At 38.6% G+C, this 25153-nt stretch overlaps 1 protein-coding gene across 42 annotated transcripts in view; it reads left to right on the top strand.

Moving 5' to 3' along the window:
- Window positions 1–25153, top strand: part of ZBTB20 (zinc finger and BTB domain containing 20) — a 770914-nt gene that overhangs the window by 387069 nt on the left and 358692 nt on the right. For all 42 annotated transcript variants that reach the window (XM_045436919.1, XM_045436927.1, XM_045436911.1 and 39 more), the window contains one exon: window positions 24850–24897. The gene's annotated coding sequence lies outside the window, so the exon portion shown is untranslated. The remainder of the gene's footprint in view (window positions 1–24849; window positions 24898–25153) is intronic.

Genomic DNA, 25153 nt, shown 5'->3' with positions numbered 1-25153 from the left:
AGATATGCAAAGCATGGTGGTTTCTTGTCTTGTTTTATGCTTTGTCTTTGTTTGATTTGCTTCCCCAGTTGAAAAACAATACTAATTAGAATTGAAGCCTCAAATCTGGAGTAAGAGATAAAAAAGGCAAAACCGGCCTGGTAAAATATGAAAGGTATTGGCTGAAAGTCAACAGATTTTGGTTTTAGGTCAAATTCTACCGGCTCCCAGTAATAAGGCCCTAAATACCATTTCTGTATCTGCCTACTTATTTATTGATAGCATGCAAAGTCCATTTATAATATTCTAGTTCCAGAAAGGAAAAAACAACAGACATATTTCCAGAAACCCTTCTTTAGTAGAAATAAAATTTATATTGTTTTTAACCACTTACAAACTCTTTATTATTTAGAAAGCTCTCACATCTTGTTAGTTAACCCTCACAAGACTGCTACAAGGTAAGTGGCTATATTGTTTTACTTAATAGATAAGGTAACCAAGACTATGAAAGATTAAGTAGCTGGCAAAATCGTACAATATGTAGATAGCAGGAGCAGGGCTGAAACTCCAAATTTTAGACTATAACTCAAAGATTCTTCCCACCTCATAGTGCTCCCTATTTCCCCTGTAGTCTTTTGTTTTATTTTGTTTTGTTTTGTTCACCTCACTTTTCAGTGATTCCCCTTTTTTCCATTTTTGGTCCAGGTTTCTATTATTTATATTTCTTTCCATTCTACTTCTCCAGGGATTTCTGAGTATGCCCATCTCCCTAAATATCCACATTTAAAAGAATTTTTTTAATGTTTATTTATTTTTGAGAGAAAGAGAGAGCACAAGCCAGGGAGGGGCAGTGAGAGAGAGGGAGACACAGAATCTGAAGCAGGCTCCAGGCTCCGAGCCGTCAGCACAGAGCCCGACGTGGGGCTTGAGCCCACAAACCATGAGGTCATGACCTTAGCCAAAGTCGGACATTTAACAGACCAAGCCACCCAGGCACCCCAATATCTGCATTTCTTCATAAAACAGAACCAAATGCATAGGGTTAGGGGGTCTGCATTAAGCGCATAGGAAGAACAATCCTACACCAAAATCCGATACTAGTCTAGTGATATTGTGTTGCAAACACCCCGTGGAAAATCAAGGCTTTGACCACAATGGCTAGTGTTAGCAGTGGAAACTCCTTCATAGTATCTTGTCATTTGGCCCTTACTAGCTTTTAAATCCAAATGGAAAGGGAAGAGCAAGAAAGTAGGAGGAGAAAATGGGAACTGGGAAGAGAAGAGATGGCACAGAGGGGTACAAGTGTTGCTTAGTGTAGGCCCTGCAGACCAAAAATTATTGTGTTTCTAACACTATTGATTTTTTCAGCAGCTGATATTTCAATCTGGGTGCAGTGTGTCTGTGAGTCTACGCACACTGTCAAGAAGAAATATGATAGTGTCTTAAAAGATTAATAATATCGCTGGTCCTCTGGAGGCCTGTCTTAATTCACTGGCCTGTTCCCTGGCATGTACTGTAATTTATCTAGTCTGATTTGAATAGCAAATGGCAATCGGCTGCCATTAGGGAAATGGGCATCATTCTTATTGATCCAGCATGGGCTGGATTTTATTTAAGGAGAACTGCAAAATGTTATTACCTTCAGGAAGAGAAGCTGAAAAGGGAGCTTTTCCCTCGTGTATTTTGGAAATGTTCTACCTTTAAAAGGGGGAATGGATTGTGGATTTAAGAGAACAGAGAGAGATGATGATCCTATTGTGTGAACAGGGACATGTACAGGCTGTTTTCAGCATAATTGTTTACCAGCAGGAAAGAGTGCTCATGATTATGAGAAAGAGGCCATGGCCTCAGAGGTTAGAACATTGGAGAATTAGTCAGATCTGACCTGTTTCCTTGTCCAACTTTGTGAAAAGCCCCTAGTTGCTTAGAATCCACTTGTCAATCTGTAAAATGGGCTAAAAAATCTACTGGGCACAGGTAAGGTTTGCTTAGTGTTTGTCTTACATCCTGAGAGCTTGGATAAACGGTGCTATGGAATAAAACAGAAACAACAAAGAGGGTCTATCTGACATTGGAGGGTGGGGTTTCAATATTTATTATTGTTCTTCACTTAGAACTCTTGAAGGGACAGGTTATGCGCTGAGTGATGCATGATGAACTAGCCTCATAATTCTCACTAACCGTAACAGGCATCTCTCAGCTTAACACTGAATATATTGACTTTAATGTTCACCTATTAGTGGCAGATCCAAACCCGCACTCTTACCCTGTGCTACAGAATCGAGGAAAGCCGTCAGCCTTATGGTAGCAAGTGTGGGAGACAGACCCAGTCTCTTAGCCTACTCCTGACCCCCTTTGTCACAGGGGTAGGGGTTGACAGTGCCATTCCCATTAGAGCTTTGGAGATTAGCTGTGAAGGAGCACATGCACACCCACCCTGTTCCTAACCTCTTTCAGCAGCCACTGAAGGGGAAAAAGGTATGACAGAGGTGGCTAGAGGAAGTGCTCGTTGCTACTGAAATTCTTCTCCATTCCACCTCGGGTTGTTATGGAAAGAAACGATAATGTGCTACAGGAAATGGCCAAGTATAAAAGCAATAAAATAAATTGAAAATGACTTTGTTTTTTTGAGCGGCAGTAATTGCTATATGTTGTGATGTTTGCATAAGGAATTAGTTAATGTGTAGCAGAATGGCATGTGATACTTTTTATTTGCCTGATGACTATAGTCTCTGAGTGAATGACTTATTAAGGTTAATAAAGAAAAATTTGCTTGTGACTTGTAATGATCCAATTGCTAGAATTTAGCATCCCCTTATGCATTGTTGCCTAAAGGGGAGAAGGAAAAAAACCCACACACATTAATGGCCGACTGGCTATGATTTTTTATAGTGGTGTGAGAACAAACAATGTCTTCTAAATTGTTGGTCTGTCTATCTTTCTGCCTGCCTGGGCAGGAACGTTATGGCTTTCTTAATTCTCCTGTGTGATTTATCATCCTAAATTCATTGTTTTGCATAACTCTGCTCAAAATGAAGAAATGTCATTATTTTGCAGCGAAAAAGTTGTCATTTGCATAATGCCTGCCATTAATTATTGTGAGACTAATGCAGTTGTTGATATTTTTAGGGCACAGTGGTACAGCCTGCACCTTGTATAATGTCATTCTGAAAACATTGGTAGTTAATAGGTGCCACAACATTGCACAAATGGAAAAGAAGATGATGAAGAAGAAGGGGACACAATGGAACAGGCTGTGATCTTTATTTAGCTTTTTTTTTTTTTCCCTGAAATGCTTGGTGAGGAAAGACTATAAAAGGAAGCGAATAGAGCAGGGAGCTGTGACATCCACGAGAACAAAGGGATTGAAAAGCAGAGGTTTTCTATTTAGGCTGAATTAGTATAACCTGGGTTCCAGCCAGTTTAATGGAGGCAGTCGTGCTCCTCTGTTTGGGCTTACCTACATAACCACAGCCCTGAACAGAATGTAGAGTTGGGCTTTTTTAAACCCAAGCTAGGACAAGGGCGTGCTCTGAAACGTACTTATCTTGTGGGAGAGTTCTCTCAGCCAGGCACTTGGCCCAAGTCAAGAGGACACACCACAGTTTCATGGAAGAGAGCTGATGACCATGCTTCTCAGGTTTTGATACACCAGTCTGCTGTACTTCACATATGGCAGCATTGGTATCTAGAGCCCTAGCTTTCTTTTTCTCTAAAAAGCAGAAGAATGCAGTAGTAGCATGTTAGGGTGAATTTTTTTCCTACCGTTCGTTGCAATAGAACTAACTTTCACATCTGATTCTTTAGGGCAAGAGCCTACCAAAGCTTTCTATTTCACAGGTAAATGAAAGTCAGTTATAAAAATTCGATCAGAGATGAAACTCATTACACTGAGTCTGGGAGGCATAAATATTACAAATGTACGTAACTGTTGATCTTTTTAGTCATGGGAGCTTAAAAAAAAAACAGGCTCACATCAAATAGAATTTTTTTCCTAATTTCACTGTTTCATGTGTATTATAAATTTAGATCTTTCCTCTTTATCATTAAATTTAAAAGACATAAAAGAAATGGAGCCTCAAAAGTAGGTCTAGTTACTAAGACTGACCAGAGATATTTAGAAAGAAGATATTGCCCTTCAATGTTTAAAGCCTAGCAGTGTAAACTCTGCAAAATGCAATACTTTTCCGATTGTAATCCAGATTCGAATGACTATCCCTTGCCCCCAGACTGACTACTATTTGGCAACCTCCTTAAAGCCAGATGATGCATGTGAGGGGGCCACCAGGATGTGGAGGAAACCATGAGAGGCTGTCCCAGTTTGTCTTACAATAAAACCTCAGCAGAATTCAGACTGGGATCCTTTTGTAGATCTCACTTTGGATTTTAGAATTTAATCTGCATGTGTTCAGTCCTGGAATATGTAGAAAACACACATTCTGGGTTAGGAAAATTTTAATTCTCTGCAGTGACATCACCATCATAAATTACCACATTTGGGGTTGTAAAAAACAGATGAGTCCATGCGTCAATGGAGACCAGTCTCACTTTTCCCTTTCTTTTGGAGAGAAGGAAATTGTCCTAACGGCCCAAATTAATATCCTTTGACTATAATAAAATCAATACAAGTATACAATTTTAAAACATAAGAAAGAGGTCCAATATGGTGGTGGGGGAGATGGAACACGGACAGAAAATTAAACAAAGGGAATTGCACTTCCTATAGTGTACTAGTACAACACAGGTGGACTCATCCTTAATCCTCTCATGTTTGTGGCCTGGTAATGCCCAGGGTCTATCATATTCTATATATATGTAAAACTGCTATGTATAGATGTATACGAATAGCTGTTAATTAAATTAACAAGTTATGTCATGATTAGGTGACCAGCTCTTCTTGGCTAACCCAGAACTTTCCCTGTTTTAGCACTGAAAGTCCTACATCCTAGGAATCTTCTCAGGTAAACCAAAGCAGTCAGTTACCCTAACCAAAAGGGACACTCATGAGCCTATTGATTTAATAGTTGTGTTGTATATTTCATCCTATATTTGAAAAGAACCTGCTATTAGGAACTATTTTTTATAGCATCCATTTGCTAAAGCATTTTACCTAACTATAGGAGACTTGAGTAAAGAGGTGTAGAATTGCATGCATTGAGTGTCTAGCACTTTGATCAGCAATATTCTGGAAAGTAGCAGTCTCATAGTAAATAATCAGCATCAGCTCTGATCCCCTGTGTTCAGGAAATAATTTTAGAGCTCAAGTCTTCCATAGAAACAGGGTAGGAATCCATATGTTAGCTGGCATGATTTTCATCACCTAACATCTGATAATCATGTCAGACTGGCGTTCTTTAATACTCTCCGATTACTGCCAGGACTTATAACTTCTCTATCCTTTGCTTTGGAGTTTTTCTCCTTTTACAGCCAGACATTCTGCTAAGAACTGAGGATACAAGTTGGATAAGACAGAGTCCTTCACAAGGAGTTTTTCAATTTAACCTGTGAAGGGGGGAGGGGGGGGGAAAGCTGCAGGAATGAATTTTATATAGTATATGTCTAATTGAGGCAATTTCTTTATTCACTGAGATCAGTTAATACTATTACAAAGCTTAAGACATAGAAGAATAGCACTTAAAATTGTTATTGTTTCTTTCATGGATTGGTTTGTTCATTTGTTTAATAAACATTTATTGAAGCTCTACTATCTGCTCAGCAATGTTCTGAACACTGTGGATAGAAGGATGAGTCATACTTGGTAGTTTCACAAAATAAAGAGTACAAAAGGATACCCCACTTTCCCTCCAGATTGGGAATTCTTCGAGTGCAAGATGGGCATGTCGGCATTCCATGCCAGTCTAAGACACCAGGACCAGGGAGAAATTCTCCCTTTGTAGATTCAAAGGAGATATTAGTTTTAGTTGACTATCTAATTTCACTTTACTTCTCCCAAGAACTATATTCTAAGACCTGAGCTGTAGCATGTAGGTGGGTGCCCAGATTGGCTTGTGCAGTTGACTGAAAGAACAGAGGTGTCTGGGACAATCCAGGGCAGCTACTACACCATGCAGAATAAAAATTTTCTATTTAAAGTTGATATGACTGGGATGAGATTTGGAACACTTTATTCATTCAGTCATTTAATATCTATCAACCACCTATAATGTTTTAGATGTTGTTCTACTTACTGGGGACATAATGAAAAATGAACCAAAATCCCCTATGAAACTTACTTTATAATGAAAGAAGAGAAAACCAATAATTAAGTAAGCAAAAATATATCATTTAAAATAATGACAAGATCTAGGAAGAAACCAAGGGAGGATACAGGGGTGAAAAATAGGGATAGATGATGGAGAGAGTGTCCTTTGAGGTAGGGCAGGTAGAAAAATTCTCTCTGAACAGGGGCATTTGAACAGAGATTAAAATAATGAGAAGGAGCCAAGCATGTGGTGATCAGGAGGAAGAGGATTTGGGGCGGAGGGAATACATATTATAAAATCTGTAAGAACAACTTAAATTATCCCAGGAAGAAGAAGAAATGTGTGGCTCAAGTGGAGTAAAGCAAAAATGGTCACGTGGCTAGATATAGACCAGATCACAGAGGCCATGGTAAAGACTGACAGGAAGCTGTTAGCAGGTTTTCAAAAGGGTATATGCTCTAGTTTATAAATTAAAAGAGATCTGTGGCTACTCTGTGGAAAATAGGCTTAAAGCGTCAAAGGTAGAGGAGGAAGACTAGTCAGGGGTTATTGTGGGAGCCCAGTATGTGATGGGTAATGGCAGCAGGAAAGGAGTTCAATTCCGAATAATTTGAATGTAATTTGAAAGCAATTGCTGAGGGTCTTGATGTGGTAGAGATTAGAAGGAGATGCACCAGGTGTGGTGAGTCCCAAGTGTTTGCCCTGAGCAACTGGATGAATGGCAGTATCATGAACTCCGTGGAATTGGGAGCTATGGGAGAAATGGAAGAAAGAGCAGATTTGGGGGCAGAGATAATTATGAATTGATTTGGGGCATGTTGACTTTGCAGTTCTTATCTAAGTAAAGAAATTGAGTAGGCATTTGGATATATGACTCAGGAACGCAGAAGAAGGAATAGTGCTAGAGCTGCAAACCCTTGCTTATCTTTTTTTTTCTTCACTTTTTTTCACTTCTACATACATAGTCTTTAGAATGTAAGCTTACAGAGTACAAGGAGTGGATTCTGAGCAGTTTTTGAGGTAAATATGTATCCCCTATGTTATTTGATGATGAATACAAAGGTGCTACTTTCATTCATTTTGCTGTGTCTGGAAAGTCTTGAATGTATATATAGCAAAGAGGTCCCACCAAAAACATATGAACATGTCCTGAGGACTTACAAGGTTTATAATCTCACTGAGATGTAAGACAAAGATAAATTGTTGTTTCCATAAGGATATAAGACAGAGGGGAAAGCACATATTCTGTAGTTTATTAATGTAGGTGGAATGCATGTGAGTTAGAAGGGAGGTAAAACTTGAACCCAATTTTGGAAGTGGGGAGAATTTAAACAGGCAGTAAGGAGAATACACAGTATTTCAGAGGGAGAGAAGTCGGGAGAAGATGCATGAAGACATAAATTAACTATCTCTTTGGGGGAAAGCAAGGATGGAGAACAAGGACGGGCACCTGGGTGGCTCAGTCGGTTAAGTGTCTGACTCTTGATTTCAGCTCAGGTCATAACCTCATGGTTCGTGAGAGTAAGCCCCACATCAGGCTCTGTGCTGACACAGTGGAATGTCCTTGGGATTCTCTCTCTCCCTGTCTCTGCCCTCCCCGCTTCTAAATAAATAAATAAAAATAAAGGATGGAGAACAAGGAGACTAGCCTGGCAAGAGCAGAGTTTTTGTGCTTGTGAAGTTAGGGGAGATGAATTTATAAAGGTTGAACTTGCCCAGTAGCACACTGGTTCTCATCCCTGGGGTATTTCAGAATCACTTTTGGAGTTTAAAAATGTGGACGTCTGGATATCACTTCTGGAAATTCTGATTCTATAGGTCTTGGAAGGGCCCTGGCATTTATACTTTTCACGGGATGGTTGTTCCAGAACACCTCTCCTTCCTAAAGCTTTGATTACTTCCTAGAGAAAACAGTCCTCCTGGACTCCCAGGTAGCATTGCCTCCAGATACCATTCTAGTACGGGCTCCCAAGTTAGCTCTTCTCGTTTCCGAATGTTTACTTCCCTACTTACGCAGAAATTGAAGTTTGTAACTTTCTCTTTTAGTTATGCTATAGACATGAGTTGTTTTATTTTCTCTCCTTGTTGATCTACATTACTTTTAGAGAATATTTGAAAAATTCAAATTTAGTTTGCCACCATTATCCAGTAGGAACCCAGAAGCCTGCAAATTCATTTCAAGGGTAACTTCCTGCCTAAGTAAATGGTTGCCACGCAACTGTAATCACTATACATCATTTTTTTAAATGTTTATTTATTTTTGAGAGAAAGAGAGAGAGAGCGTGGGGGAGGGGCAGAGAGAGATGGAGGGAGAGGATCCTAAGCAGGCTCTGCACTGACAGCAGGCAGCCCAATATGGGGCTCGAACCCACAAACCATGAGATCATGACCTGAGCCAAATTCAGAAGCTTAACGGACTGAGCCACCCAGGTGTCCCCACTTATACATCATTTACACTTAAATTTATAATTCCATTGACTTGACATAGAAACTTGTGATGCTCCACTTTAGCTATTTCAAATTTCCATGGTGAAATCAGAAACTCAGGCTTAAAAAAGTGTGTTTTACATCTATTGAAATCTCAAAGTTTGGATGTCAGATATTACTCGTATTATTATTTTATTTAAGAAATAGAGACTCTGTTTGCTCAGTGGTGGGGATATGTTTTTGAGATATACATGGCACAATGAAGGAGTTCCAAGAAGTTCCGTTGAGACTATTCCAGGTCCAGGGCTGTTCCAGTGACCTTTGCAGCAGGGCTTCATGGAACTTCTATAGACCTGGTATCAGAGCTTGGCTTTTCTTCACATCTCCACTCAGTTCTTCTGTTGGTACTAAATGTCCTTGTCCTGTTTTATGACTTGAGATTACCTGTGACCAGTTATGACTCCTCCATTTTCTTTCTACCTTATAATCCCTTGAAGAGTAGCCTATGCCTGGTGGGTGTATGTGTGAGTAAAGTTGCAGAAAGAGCAGTATCTCTAACAAGGAGCTGTGGGTGCAGGAAGCACCCTGATTATTACATCAAACACCGCAGGGGGAACTAGACCGCATTCAGCTGAACTCCTTGCTTGGCCAAACCTATGATGACTTTTTCCTGAATGATGGACTCTAAGTTTCATGTATTCTCTACAGCATCAGCATATATAAGACAGATATAGTATTGGTGACACAAATAAGAGTTTGGAAATCAAAATAGGCAAAAGTGGTAGGCGGGCTTAAGTAATACAACTTGATGATATGCATTACTATTATGAAGCCTAAATTGAAAGCAAAATTTATGACTTCAGGAGAACCAGCCATAGTAGCCCTGTTCTACTTCTTAAGATTCCATATCATTAACTCACAGGCCATTGGAATTTTTTCTAAGGAGAGGCCTAAGACTAAAATCATAGACTACTAAAAGTTTTTGTTTAGGAGGTATCTATTACAACTACTTAGTATCAAACACTTAAGATGTTTGAAAGCAATACAGAGTATCTATAAAAATGGGAAAGGGAAGACTCCTAGGTACAAAAATGCCTATAGAAAGTTTAGGGAAGAAACTTATGTTTAGGGAAGGAAATTATGTGCAGATTACTATTTTAAGTAATAGTAATATTTATGGTAAATATTAAATAGTAATATTTAAGTAATATTTTGCTATATAAGTAATGGGCTTTCATTATGGAAAAGTTCAAAAGAAACAAAACTTATTTAAAATTGTTCTTTCCAGAAACAACCACTTTTTTTCCAGTCTTTTTTCACTAGGTGTATATACATATATCATTTCTTTAAAAAATATTTAACTTAGCAGGGTGCCTGGGTGGTTAAGTCATTTAAGTGTTCAACTCTTCATTTTGGCTCAGGTCATGATCTCACGGTTTCATGGGTTTGGGTCCACATCAGGCTCTGTGCAAGCAGAGCAGAGCCTGCTTGGGATTTTCTCTCTCCCTCTCTCTCTCTGCCCCTTCCCCACTCATCCTGTCTCTGTCTCTCTCTAAATAAATAAGTAAAAAGAAAATACTTAATTTAGAAAGGTTTACTTAAATAACAGATCAACCTTTCCATACTGTTGGCTGATAAGCCTTTTAATTTAACAATATTCCAAAAAAAATTCTCATGTCATTAAGTAATGTTCAATATATGATTTTTTTTCAATATATGATTTTTAATAACTACATAGTATTCCAACACATGGATGTGCAATCATTACTTAACCATATATTGTCAAAGTTTCCAAATTTTCACAATTATAAGTAATGCCATGATAAAAACTCTTGCTTCTAAATCTTTGTGTAGATCTTTGGTAATTTCTCCTATTTTTTAAAATCTTTTAATGTTTATTTATTTATTTTTGAGAGAGAGAAAGCGTGCACAAGTGGGGGAGGGACAGAGAGAGAGAGGGAGACACAGAATCTGAAGCAGGCTCCAGACTCTGAGCCATCAGCACAGAGCGCGACACAGGATTCGAATCCATGAACTGTAAGGTCATGACCTGAGCCCAAATCAGATGTTTAACCGACTGAGCCACCCAGACGCCCCTTTGGTTATTTCTTTTAGATATACTGCTAAATGTGAAATTTCTGGGTCAAGTAGTATTTCATATCTTTTTAAGCTTTTGATGCATTATTTGCTAAGGTGCTCTCCAGAGAATTGTGCCAATTTTACTCTTTCTGTGGTAACATCTTAAAGTTTCCTTTTAAAAGAAACTCCATTTAAAGCTGTGCCATTACTTTTCTCAGGATCCTATCTGGTCCACCAGGTATAGCAGACTCAACTCAACTCTTAACCTCAAGGTTATATTTAGAGTTATGGAAATACTTCTATAGATCAGTAATGCTGCAAATGAGACAGTATAAGCAATATAATCTGACAGTGAATTAGAATGCGTTCCTGTCTTGTGCCTGCTGTGTGCAAGCATTCTGCTTTATCCTGGATAGCAATCAGACAAAGGGAAAGGGGGCAGGGAGGAAGAAAGAAAGAGAGAGAGAAGGAGGGAGGAAGGAAGGAAACCTACCTCTCTTATTTGGATTGATTGGGCACTCACAATATGTTAGGCACTGAACCGAACATGCATGAGATATGAATCCTGCCCTCTGCCTTATAATTCTGTGCACCACGATTCATAAGGCATAACATGACCATGGGCTTCTGGGCCGTATGGGGCAGGCAGACTACAGGACACCTGTGCCCCACATTTGCAGGTGGATTGTGTGAATAAGTCTTAGTATCTGTGGAGCCTGGGAGAACGTGAGGTTTGGGTGTCTGTTTCAACTCTAGAATAATACAGAAAACTCAAGGGATTCCTGCAGGGATACTTTGAGATAAGTGGTAGACTAGAAATAAGTAATGGGATGAGGAGAGAAAAAAATCTCGTTCTGGCTTCTCCCACTGTGTCCCCTCCGGGAGAGCCTGGGCCACTGGGAGGGGGCCAGGTTCCTCCGTGTGGTAGCTTTGAGTTCCTGAGGTTTTCAGAACTGCTCAGGGAAGGGTATGGCATGGATAGAGAGACTGTTTTCTTGTGAAGACAACAGGACAATATGCAAAAATGGGCCTCTCATGAATAATCAGCAAGGCTGCTGTGGACCTGGGACGTCCTGTAGTGCTGAGTACAGTGGTGCCAGTGCCGTTTGTCACACTGCAGGGAGGTGTGATGGGGTATGGGGTTGCTTGACTGAGAGTAAGAGAAGCCAGAGTTTCTATCCTACTCTCCGACAGTTTCTTGGTTAGCTCAAACTGGTGTGCGTTAGAGGCACAATTGTAACAGTGACATAAAAATTCCAAATAGCCCTTCTGAATAGATACACATTTAGAAAATGCATAATAAATGACATATAGTGAAAATGTAAACAAGCCATTTAATAACATTTTAATGCTTGATTCTGATCTCTTAATTAAAATGTGCATAAAAGAAAACAATGGTAGAACATCTGTGTGTGTTATTGGGATAGCAGGATTTATGCTGCACCCTGGGCTTTTTTGTCCGCTTCTCAGTGTGTGTGCACACATGGGAGGGTCTCCTCTTTGAGGCACAGTTCCCTGTTGGAGCCCCATGGGTTCCGTGCTCCCACCCACCATCTCTCAGCAGTGGCTCCCTCCTCTTTCTTTCCTCTTATGTTAAATACTATGGGGCTTGTCTGCTGCTGCAGTCAAACCGCTCTCAGCATTCGATCTGAAAGCCACTCTTCACCCCACCCCTATAACCTGAAACCCTGACCTAACCCTGACTCACCCTTGTTATCTCAGCAGATGTACACAGCATTACCTAATGGTTTTGGCCTCACTGCATAATCTCAAAGAGCTCTGGGGAGAGCATGGCCCTTTGTATCTGTGACCTTGCCACAGTTATTACCCAGCTGGACACTATGTGGTTTAGATGTTAAAGACAGAATTTCTACTCACCCCTGGTGGTGATTGTTTAAAAGTTGTTATTCATCTGGGGGATGGATCTCCGAGCTTCATTTGGCCCAATAGTTAAATGAGAGTAGCCGCATCACAAAAGTTGAGGCTTACTAAGTGCTTTAAGATCCTCCAGTGAAAATGTTACACTATGAGATGCTTTCATTTCTAGCATTACTTGGAACACACCTGATCACCAAAAAGTTGGCCTTTGATTAAACAAGCATAAAAAGTACCTTACTTCTTCTTTTACTCCCAAAAGAATTGTGTATCATTTATACAATGGAAAGACACAGCCAAAAGGTCTTCTTAAACATATAATAATTAATATTTAATGGCCTCCTTTATGAGGAGGACATTGCTGTGGGACTATCTCTAATCCTCACAATGTTCCTACAAAATGAGTGGTTTTATTCTTCATTCCACAGGTAATGAAACAGATTCAGATCCATTTAAGTGATGCGCCTAAATCTATATTGTTAATCAGTGGAAGACTTGGGATTAAAATTCAAGTCAGTCTCTCTCTCTCTATCAAGGCCATAATCCTACCATAGTATCAGGCCCTGTCAACGCTAGCTCCCATTTCCTGGAGACAGTAGCTAGATTGAGTTCTGAAAGAGTTAAGTCAAATGCACCCTGTTTGTGACAAATGTCTGAAACTTGTTTTTATAACTTGGATTTAATTCACAAATAAAGAGTAATTATCAATATGTCACAGATGAAGAGCTGCATGTATGGATCAGTGCAATTTCTGTTCCTTGGCTTATGGATGCAGTATGCCCCAGGGAGTTTCACAAACCCACATGGCATCTCCTGGTGCTGGGTTCTGTGTAAGCTGAACAACGTGTAAAACTCCTGTGTGTCGGGATAGCTCACAACTGGTTACTATCTGAGGAAATCTGTATGAAATTACCATAGACATGTTTTCTTTTCTGAATTTGTTCTTAACACTTCACTGGGAGTGAAATACCGTTTTGTGGTACTGGCTTTGGATTTTTTGATAAGATGTTTATTTTTGGAAGTGTTGTCCCAAGAGTAGAAGAGGGGGTGCAGTTCTTTCTTCCCTTTGCTACCCTCCTTTTGCCTTCTTGTGCCTCTATATCCCACCTGATTCAATTTTATCAGTTTGACATGATCTTTTGATGGAGAAGACATACAATGTTCATAGGCTACAAGTCATTAAGACTTTAAATCATATAAGACTACCCTTGGGGTGATTTGGGGGGCCTGAATTTTACATGTTTCAGTTTTCTATTAGAGGGTTTGCACTAGAACTCACACCTGTTCCACTCCCCTTTATTTTTTTCTCAGTCTGAGAGGACCTCTGCTTTAGGCTTATTATATATCCTGAAACAGATTTATATCATGCTTAGGCTGTGGTACTGGGGTGGGGGTGGGTCATAAAGGCATTCAGATGTGTATTAAGGGAAAACATCATGATCTAGTAGGAACAACACAGGGTGTGGAGTATCATAGGAGCTCAGCTTCTTTGCTTCCTAGCTGTGTAGCTTTGAGTGAGTTATATAGTAGTCAGGCCTCAGATGTTTTATCTGTAAAATGGACATGAACAAGAATACCTACTTTGTAGAGCTATTGTGCAGACTAAATGATATAGCACATTTATAACATTTGGAAGCAGGCCTGACTCGCACTGAATGTTTGTTGGCTACTTACATTTCATGCAGCAAAGAAAGGGGAAAATAGGAAAAGAGTGGAAATTAGAAGGTGATAATTGGGTTTCAGGTCAGCATAGTAGAGCATTTATCTAGAGAAGGCAGAGTCCTGGGTTCTGCTTCCAGGTCTGCTGCTAGAAAGCCGTCAGACCTTCTCTCTTAACCTCTCAGTGTCTCTGTTTCCTCATCTTAAAATGAGTAAGTCAGAATGCATGATCTCTATTTAGCTATATAGTTTCACTTTCTGAAGATTTTTCTCCTTCCCAGGGTAGTCTGTGGCTGTCACTCCTGAGTGTGTAAGTCTCAAAGGCCAACAGCCAAGTATCAAAGACAGGCCTATTGTTAACATACGCTTTTCCCTGTACAACTATGTTTACATGTACATTTATGTTCTTGGTATATTTGTCATGTGTCTGAGTATTTATGCACCTGCATGCTTGTTGAAATAAGCACACTAGCATACATTCATACATTTTTGTGGGTATGTGTGTTTATATATAACCTATATATATACAGTATGTGTGTATATATATAAATATATGTCTGTGTGTATGAGAAACAGATGCACTGTAGGCAGATAAAGCAGATAAATATAGATCCAAATAGAAGCAAAGCATATAAATATAGACGTTATATAGAGTGAAAGCAAGCAGATCAGCACCATTTCATTATTGCTTGAAGTCTTTGTAATAAAAGAGTTGAAAATCAGTAAGTGACATTGAAATTATTGATTGAATGACACTGTCAGATCAGAAGCCATGGTGTAAGGTAAGAAAATAACCTGTCTTTCAACTTTGAGGAGCAATTAGCAGGAAGATTTGTTACTTTTAATTATTTGATTTATGAAAGTTTTTAGATGGTATGTAGTGTGATGTTTTCTTAAGAGTACAGATATGTCACTTTTCCTAAAAATACTACCAGACAACAAGAAATAATACACAGGGAAAGAACACCTATTCCAGTCCTGAGAAAGGACTTGACGAAGGTGACAAGATCCCTTTTGTTTGCAGGCTGTGACTGGCAGCCCCTTCCCGTTCCTAGTTTCCTACAGACAAGTTGGTTTTATTCTACATTATTTCTCACAAGCCCTTTGAAGTCTGTAAGGAAACTCACCTAAGGGAGATATTTGAAGCACAAGGCCAAAGTCACCATTGTTGAGTTATTTTTGTGGGTACGCTTGCAATTGTGTTTAGTGAGTGTGTTATGTGAGTAAAACTGGGCTGTCCCATCTGTTACTTTCATGTCACTGTTTTTACCAGTCAAAATAATTGTTTGTGAGTTTTTGCTTTATTTTGTTTTGTTTTAGCGGAGAGGGTATTGTGAGTTATTTTTAGCAGGTTTGAGTTAACTGTGTAATTTTTTTTAACGTTGCAAGTTATTATCTTGGTCATGCATTTAAATACTATTTGAAAATAAGGAGGGCCTCCTATTTTCTCTCAAATCTCATCTGTTTCCTTAAACAGATCTCATCTCTTCTTCGGCTTTGTTGTTAAGACCATGCAGAGAAGCTAACATTTGAAGAAAGTCCTTGAAGTTGTGCAGATATGAATCTTGCTTTTGCCTGAGCAAAACTGTCAATGTTGTTGTTGTTTCTTTTTCTGTTGTTTAGTTTACTGTAGCTTTTCCTTATAAGGATGAGAAAAGAAGGCCAGGAAGACAGTCTAGTTCTCTCCTATTTCGTGCTTCTGCTAAGCCAGAAGTTAGTATTTCTTCCTTCCTGCTCCCAATCAAATTTAGACTTAAGGCAGACAAGGAGGAAAGGACAAAGCAAAGGATGTATTAAAAGTTGAGGAATAAATGTGTGCTGCCGAAAGAATTATTAATTCATCCTTTCAAATCTGTTTGGCTACAATTACTTTGTTGTAAAGTTCTTCACCAAACTAGGATTTTAAAAACATATTTGAAACATGTCCCCGGGGGCTTGAGAATAGTACGTCTCATACACGCGCACACACACACACACACACACACACACACACACACTCTTCTTTTCTTTCTTTGTTCTTTCCTTTTCTCCTGCCTTAACATATTTATTGTTTAGCTTTTGACAAGTACTGTATATAGTAAATTACCAGAAATTTTGGCAAGGGAAAAAATTATATACACACACACAAATCATATATACCCATATATACACATACACACAGTCATTAAATTGTTATGTATTAATCATCTGATTTGATATGAATTATATTTTTAAACTATTATCTAGTTATTTAGTATAAATCTTTAAAGAGATTTTTATAAACACTCAAATGTCTGATTTAAAGGTTCCCAGGAAATTGTGCATTTTCTTATCTATGACAAAAAAAAAAAGCATTTTCCAAATATACATTTAGAAAACAGGGATTTATTGGAACCAAGAGCAAAGCAAGAACCTGTTTCTTTTTAGGAGTCATTTACCCTTCCCACCTCCTACTTGGAGCTTGTGGTGGCTCTCATCATTGGCTTTGTGGTGTTTTACAGTGTACCTGTGGGCCTGGGAGTCAAACAGGTCCTGATCCTCACCTGCACAACTTTTTAATTGGCTATGTCCTTAAGCAGGTTAGCTGACAACCCTTCGACTAGGTTGCTAATCTCTGAAACTTAAGCCAATCTTACTTACTTCACGGGGGGGGGGGGGGGGGGGGGTTGCATTAAATGGAATAATGTTAATGAAGTACATGGCATGTAATATGTGCTAAGTAAATGCTAGTTTCCTCCTGGCCTATTAATTTTAATGTGAGTCTGTGACTTCCTCCTCCTGTCCCTCGTCACCACTGTGAGCATCTTTCTGCAGCCATTAAACACCAGAGCCAATGCCAGAGAAATAGGAGCAATGGGTTTAAAAAAATTATTGATTATGCAATACCCACCCTGAAAATGGGCATATAAGGAAACCGTCAAAATTCCTGCCTTCTATAATTGTTAAGTTTTTCTAGTTAGCAAATAAGAGCAAAAGACTTTTCAACACAGCGTTGCCAAAATCCTATTCAGATCGATAGAACAGAATGAAATATCTATCCAAGTGATGTACATTAAACCTTTTAAAATAATAGGACACCTTTTTATTTTATTGCTCACTCATATACCAGGCTAATGTCCTTCATCCCACAGTGGATGTTGTTCACCTCAGCTCACTGTACGTTTAGACTCCTTAATTAGCACCTACTCTTTTTTGGGAAAGGTATGTGGTCAGAATCCAATGTCGTTGAAATTTCTGAATAGTTGCTTTATGTTTTGTCTTTTAAGGAATAGGGAGGGAAAAAATACTTCCCAATCTAAGATATTTGGAGCTATGTTTCAGCCTAGAGCTGATCGTTTTAGCTGATCGTTTGTAAACCCCACAAGAGTTAACATTTATAAAGGAAACAATGACACAATCTTAATTACAATGATTCTGGCAGCAACATTCCTGTTATCCAGGGACTCTTTTTCTCGAAAAAGTCTAAGTTTTCTTTTAACCTCCTCAGACTTCACTTTCTGTGTAGCTGCAATTTTGGTATGCAACTCTTTCTGACTTTTTTTTTTTTTTTTTTTTTTTTTGGAATTGAGAGAGTTTGGCCAGTATCATGAAGCCACATTCAGCCACTAGGATTTCTCCCGACCTGCTCCTGCTATGCCATAATTAGTCCCAAAATAATTGTGTCTGTGGAATGGAAAGAAAGAAAAGGGAAAAGAAAGGTGACCTGGTGTAGTGGAAAATGAGTGGTCTGGAGATTTCTTGTGACAGGAGGCTCCAGTCTCATCGACGATGCAGGTCTCTACAGCTGTAACATCCTATGACAGACCCTGCAAGTTGTCAGTGTCCTGTTGCACATTTTATTTTTTAATTTGAATATATACCAAAGGTATATTTATTGTATATTGTTAAATATAAAATTTCTCTTCCTTTATGATTTCTGAGGCTCTCAAAGCAGATCAACAAAATAATGATGTTTATGAGGAAGAGTAACAAATAAAAGTTGGTTCTTCAGATGCAAAGTGAGAGAAAGGAAAGCATTTGAGGTCAGGAATAGGCATGAATGAGCTAGAAACAGAGTTAAAAGTGACTCTAATCAAAGATCCAAAGAATAAGAGGAAGACGGGAAAGAGGAGAAACCACTAAAGATAAAAAATGAAGTATAAGATAGTTTAAGGTGAACGTTGTTACATAATGTAAGGATTCCCTATCAAAGAATCATTTCAAATCTTTCTCTATGGCATTTAAAATAAGACACATCCTGAAACTAATATTACACTATATGTAAACTAACTGGAATTTAAATTAAAACTTTTAAAAAAGAAAGAACGGGCTAAAAATAAATAACTAAAAATAAAATAAAGTAAGATTCCATTTATACAACATTAACCTCTTCTATGCTGTGGGGAAGTGAACTGTGAGCTTTAGACACTAGTCCCAGCTTTATCTCAAAATATATGTCCCTGAGAAAATTACCTCTCAAACCTCAGAATCTTCATAAATGAAATAAGGGATCCAGCAAGTTCTCATTCATGTTTTAGAATCCGTGAAATGGGATGGCACATGGGATGGTCTTGTCAACATACTGCCCGAATGCTTATTTAAGGGAGTTGCTGAGTTTGAGGAGGTTATATCATTGACCGAAGTTAAAAAAAAAAAAAAAAAAAAAACTTTTTGAAGGTTTTGACTGAAATGTTGCCTCATCCCAGATGGACTAGCAGGTAGCCCTGCTCTCTAAAAAGTGCCTCGGCTGCCACTGCCAAACACGCTTTTAGTTGAGTCTTCAACTGGAATTTCTGAGAGATTGCCCATGCAACTTTTCCTCTAAAGGTCTCATTCTCCAATTGGCTGAAAGATGGCATTTCTGACTTTGTAATCCAGAATTTTTGTTCATATAAAACTCCTGTTTCACCAAGAAAATGGAATTCAATACATTCTTGGTTGCCCTGCTATTAATTTAAATTTGCATAACCTAATCAAAACTCAACCTGCCTTGCCCTTCAACAACAACAACAACAAAACAAACAAGAAAAACAAAAAAAAACTATATTCTCTCCCATTACTAAATGGCCACATTCTTCTCAGTATTTTTTAAAAGATGAATTATGTTGATATCCCATGACTTTCCCTTTAGAATGTGTCCATGGAAATTAAAATGGACTTTTCTGTGCCCAAGACTGAAATGAAAAATAGTCCAAAAGGGCTGGTGGAAATGAACACGAAACTTCGCTGATGCTATCAGCATTATAATTTTTGTTAAGCTTTTTTCCAATAAAATGGAACTGAAGTCAACTGTCCCCAAATAACTGCCCGATTCTTGCTCTATATCAACCTTTTGTGTCTACAGATAAATGATAGAGAAATACAGCTTAAGATTGCCTGTAAATCATTGGAATATGTTTTTCCGAGGCTTTTCTGGTTACTTTGCCCACAGTGACGTGTCTCCTATAATCATTTTACTGTTTCGACAAATACTTGCTGAGCAGAGAGAGTGCGCCAAACACTGTGCTAAGTGCTCAGCATACAACCGTGTGCACACAGCTGTCAATTAATTAAAGCATCCCTGGCAAACGAATGGAGTAGGCATCTGTTTAATATTGAATAAGCTAAATTGGGTGGAGGAGATGATTGGACGATCAGAAATGAAACCTCAGACTCTTGTTCTTTCTTTTGGACGACCTCATGTGATTTTTCCCCGTCACCATTTACAAACCCGCATTCAGAAAGGAAACCAGCTCCCTGCCTTGCCCTCAAGCTGGCTGCTAATAAAGAAAATATCTGCTTATCTTCCTCACATTAGTAGTTGTTCTCAGCCATTGGAGGGCACTCAGGTACAGGAAGGTCCCATGCCTAGCAGCAAAATCAACTTCACCCTTCCTTTCCAGCCTATAATTTGGGAGCTCACTGTACAGCAGGGGAAACACTGAGGACTAGGAATGTCTACCATCATCCTGATCAAAAGTTATATTTTGAGTGCTCTCCATAGGCATAATATAAGAAATTATTTAAATTTCTTTTTCAAGTGTTGTTCATCAGTTTAGAATCTTTTCTCGTTCTGCCCATTTCTCTTTGACATTCCTGTCTTAGGCACTTCTGTGGAGCCAAATAATTTGTGGCATATCTTCTTCCAAAGTAAAATAGTGACCTATTCAAAGATTTCTAAATGCATCCTTTATGCAGTTTTCAAAGGAGATGGGTAGAGTGGGACATATTTCTCCTTGCCCCATGTGTCTTTCAAATAATATCCGTGACTAGGTAAACCAGTCGGACCATCGCATAGGCTATCATAGATACAGATTCCCAAATGCACAGAGAGAATCATAAATAAGTGCATACGGAGAAGTCTGACAGTTTAGTGGAATTGCTTTCAAGTCATTTGACACATTAGTACTTTCAGACATTCACCTGTCAGTGATCCTCATTAGAAATAAGATTGGAATATTGGGGTCACTAGCTCAAAGTCCTTTTTTTCTGAGACCTGAACAACAACCAAAAGAGCTAGAGGGAATAAGAATGAAACTATTCTGGACATTAGAACTGTTTCTCTAAATGAGCTCTTTCTCTCTTTCCTCTGTTCCTCTTTTTACCCTCCCCTTTCCCTCCTTTCCTTTTCCTCCCTCCCCCTCTCATTCCTTTCTTTTGAGTGCTATGAATTCATTAGATGGCATAGTGTAAATCAATAGTAAACGCTAACCGCCTACTCTGTACTCAGTTACGCAACATCACATAACCGGTACACAGAGACAAAAAGGGAAAAAGCACACACAGCCTTTACATTCAAAAGCTCTTGCATAATTTTACTTTTCCACAGCCAAAAAGAAAAAAAAAGGAAATAACAGATGGGGAAACTTACAGTTTTTTTTCCCTTTTCTCAGACTGTTGAGGAGGGAGTTAGTTAACATCCGTGGCCATTTCTAGTTGCCCTAGGCTGCAGCAAAACATCCCATAATTGTCAGTGCCTCAAATGGCTTTAAACAGGATTTTGTGACCCACCATGATGTGGTAAATTTTCCAAGTAATATAAGACTGAAATTATTCTGAGGTGTTTAATGCTGACTTGGTTTTTACTTGTTTTGTGAAAAATCAACAACATTTAAAGTATGAAATGAATTTTAAAATAGAGGATAAGGAAGACGGCTGTGTGTGTGTGTGTGTTTGTGTGTGTTTTCATTTGAAAAGTATCCTGATGTAATATTTATGTAAAAAGCCAGTTATATAAACCCTGTCTTTCTCGTGTCTTTTACTTTGGGGGCTGTATAAAGCTCTCATGTTTTTTTCTCATGACAAACTACATTCAAACTCCAAAGTCTTAATGAAAAAGAAAACATCTAGATGCTATAGCACACACTTAATTCAAACTCCATATAGAATTTATCCCCTAAACAACAGTTCCACTTAAAAACTTGCAGTTTCTGGAATTTTCCTTTTGAACTTTCTGTCACACCATTCCCTGGAACACCTTTGGGTCCATTGCACCACCTTTATGTCTCCTAGTCCCTTTGTAGCCCTTCACTCCTTTCCTACACCCCCGTGTTTTCACTAGAATAACTCCCTTCCCAGCATGAGTGGGAACTCGGTGAGATTTGTGTGAAGTTTATCAGTCTTCCTTCCCTGTTACAATATTTTATTTCATTTAACGGACTCGTGTCCTCTGGGAATCAGACATACACCTGATGAGGGAAGTTGGAGGACTTGTTGATTTTGTTTTATTCTTCCTTTTGAGTTTCTGCCTATTGAATAGTTATAAAATGGATGCCAAAATGGTAGAGACAGCCTGACTAGGCATTGTCGGATATCTGCTAGAGGAAGGTAAGAGCAGATGTATGAGGGGTACTTCTGGTGGTAGTTCTGATCGTTCTTAATGTAATCTGTGAGAAGGTGAAAACAGTCAAGGAAGAGGGCAGACGTGAGTAGAACTCTTGAGGCACTTCACCTCCTTGTATTTGAGGTCAATAACATTGCTGTAGGTCATACTTTCCTTCTGGATGGAAAAGGCAGATGAAATGGTTCATTTGATTTTACTGAAGGTAAGAGATGAGTGTTCCTTCACTTAAAAAAAAAGATTTAGGCTATTTCCTAGTTTGTTTACCTTTCTCTTATGTGTTAGCTATTAAATTTATGACTCCTTTTGTATGGGAAAATCTGGTGCATAAAGATAAAAATCAAAGCCAGGCGAATTTTGTCTGGTTTTTCAGGTTTCATTGCCTGAATTTGTCTCTCTTGCAACAACCGAGTGATCAAGAGGCTTGGGATTATCATGTCTCTGCATCTCTGATGATGGGAGCATCTTTAATTGTCTTAATGAATCATGAGTAAGCTAGGATATATTTTTAACCATTTATAAATACACTTCCTGGTTTTTGTCTTTAAAAAAATCTATGGCTCAGGTAGATTTGTTTATGGAAAAATAATGACAGTCAATCAGAATAGTCTTTCACCAGGAAAACATACTCCTATGTATATTTTTTCTAAGTGTCCCTCTACATGTGTTATAGCTGAGTTTAGATTCCAGTATACAATTCGGTTTGTATATACCTGCATCATGTAAAATACCATACTTTATAATACAATTTGAACAAGATTATTCCTCAGTAACCAGCGCTCTGTAACACTCTGTATGCAGGGAACGATTTAAAAGACAACTTAGAACTCTATCGATGAGCATTTTCTTGGTTGTCAAAATAGTTGGAAGCATGTATCATAAAAGAAATAGAGGAAAATGTGTTGAAGTAAAATATCTTTGAACTTTTTTTCTGCCTGTTTCTCAGAATAGTTTTCCATTTTCATCTCGGTGGGTTTTTACACTCTCTGGACCATACTTAGGGCAGAATTGACCTTCCGGCGTCCAATGGCTGCCAACTAATTCCGTTCAGCCTTCATTTTCAATTGTAACCAGGGCCCTGGAAACAGGCCACTTCTAGTTTTTCTTTTGTAATATGGGATCCGGGCTAAGAAGGGCTAGCAGGCCTACACCTTATGTTCCCAGGACATGCGAGAAGCTAGGGAGAGTTTTAAACATTTTCTCATTTTTCAGAAGTCCTTCACAACACTTTCAACCTAACTTCTCCTTGCTGTTGGCATTAGTAATAGATATTTTTAAATGCTGTGACAAGACCCTTAGCCACTGATTTACCTTTCCAAACAGAATTACTCTAGTTGTGCATATAGTAGCATATAGTAGCCCCTTCATAAATATTTCACCACGTTTTTATGAGCTGATGAGGGACCTGCTATGGCACTTTCCTCCCAGTGCTTATGCAGGTGAGCAGTAAGCCACGAGAGGAGTAAAGGGATAAGATGAAGTCAGATGCAGCGCTCAAGTCCCAGCAATGGACAGATCACCCCATTTTATAAGAAACCCCTTATTATCCTGCCTCTGTCTTTATAAAAGTAGCAAATTGCAGAAGGCAATTTTGTGTATTTCCTAGAGGTCCTTTTCATTGGTCAGTGCTGCAAACAGTGGGTCATTTAAAAAAACATAATTTTTGGCAAGCTACTTTGGTGGTTCTCATTAAGTTTCATATGCAGATGTGTCAGGAACTTAGGAAATTCTGGGTCTCAAACATATTCCTCTTGCACTGTGCTACAGGGTCCTTTGAATCTTGGCTTTTCTCATTTTCCCTGGACAATTATTTTTTAGATTTCTTTTATTTATATAAGTCTTAGGATGATGAATATAGACAAATTTATATAGTTTTTCTTTTACGTAGTTTCATTACTTTTAGTTACAATAATTCCAGATCTTTCTAAATCTATGTTGGCTTCGGTTAGTTATGCTGGTTATTTTCAAGGCGTCATTCTGGTGATGATTTTGGGGGTGGGAGGTGATCTCTGATAAACCATCTATGGCTTCTAAATTATAAAAGTAGAGAAAAAAACAAGCATTTGGAATTATTGATAGACTGCTGCTTGTTAGGCAAGCAGTTTTTAAAATGCAGATTATATAATATTGGGGGATTTCGTTGCTCCACAGTAGAATCTTTTTAAATGTTAATTTGGGGTTTGTTTTGTTGCTCTGTGACTTAGCATAAAAGGTTTTGGTTTTAAAAGGTTTCAGTTGACTCGTTCCATTTGTCTTACAGGACTTGGAATATAATACTATACATTTATTTATGCTCATGAAGGAGAATAAGGCCAGTAACTCACAACTCATGAAACCAGGGGGTAAATAATCCATAACTTGCTCTCCCACCACTGCCGCAATATTTATATCCAGAACACAAGTAACAAGCAACCAAAAACAAGAAGAAACCAGTTTGTTTTTATTTACAAAATGTTTAATCAAAAGTACAGTAAAGTTCAAATGGAGCTGCAAATCCTGGTGGTTCACAATGGTTTGATTTATTTTTTCAAACAGACCATGGATAATTAACCATAAAACATAACTTTCCCAATACAAGTTACAGTGCATTTGCAGAAATGGGCAGCAAGTCTTTCACAACTAGTTGCAACTGGCTGGAGCCCTTCGAGCTGAATATGCAGACTGTTGCACTCGTCACCTTCTCAGCAAACCCTTGTATGTTCCTTCCAAAAGGAAGCATCCTTTACTCTTCCTACAGTGTCACCGAGGCACCGTCCCAATGTGAGAGGCGAATGGGTTAATTTTACATGATCACCGTGTTGTCATACATTTATTAAATACCCAGGGTTGACCGTATTCTTTTCATTTCAGAATGTTTCACCATCACTAACTGGATATTTCTCACAACATTGCTGTCTGGTAAGTAACTTTCATTATTTCTAAATGACAGTCTAGAATATTGTGGTGCAAAGAAGTCAAGTACACTTCTCCCAGCCTCTGAAAGAATTCAACCTGAAGGCTGTGGTGTGTCCACCACCTCCAAGTACTATTTGAACAGAACGTATTTTGACATTGGTGAGCGGTACATATTTTATATCCAGTTTGTTCATTTGAAATACCATCATTTAGAATGATAAGACATGTGATCCCAAGTACCTACGATCACAGATTTCAA

The sequence above is a fragment of the Leopardus geoffroyi genome, chromosome C2 (genome assembly GCF_018350155.1).
Source record: "Leopardus geoffroyi isolate Oge1 chromosome C2, O.geoffroyi_Oge1_pat1.0, whole genome shotgun sequence".
Classification (NCBI taxonomy): domain Eukaryota; kingdom Metazoa; phylum Chordata; class Mammalia; order Carnivora; family Felidae; genus Leopardus; species Leopardus geoffroyi.
The sequence above is the reverse complement of the archived record's forward strand: the minus strand, read 5'-3'. Positions and strand labels throughout refer to the sequence as shown.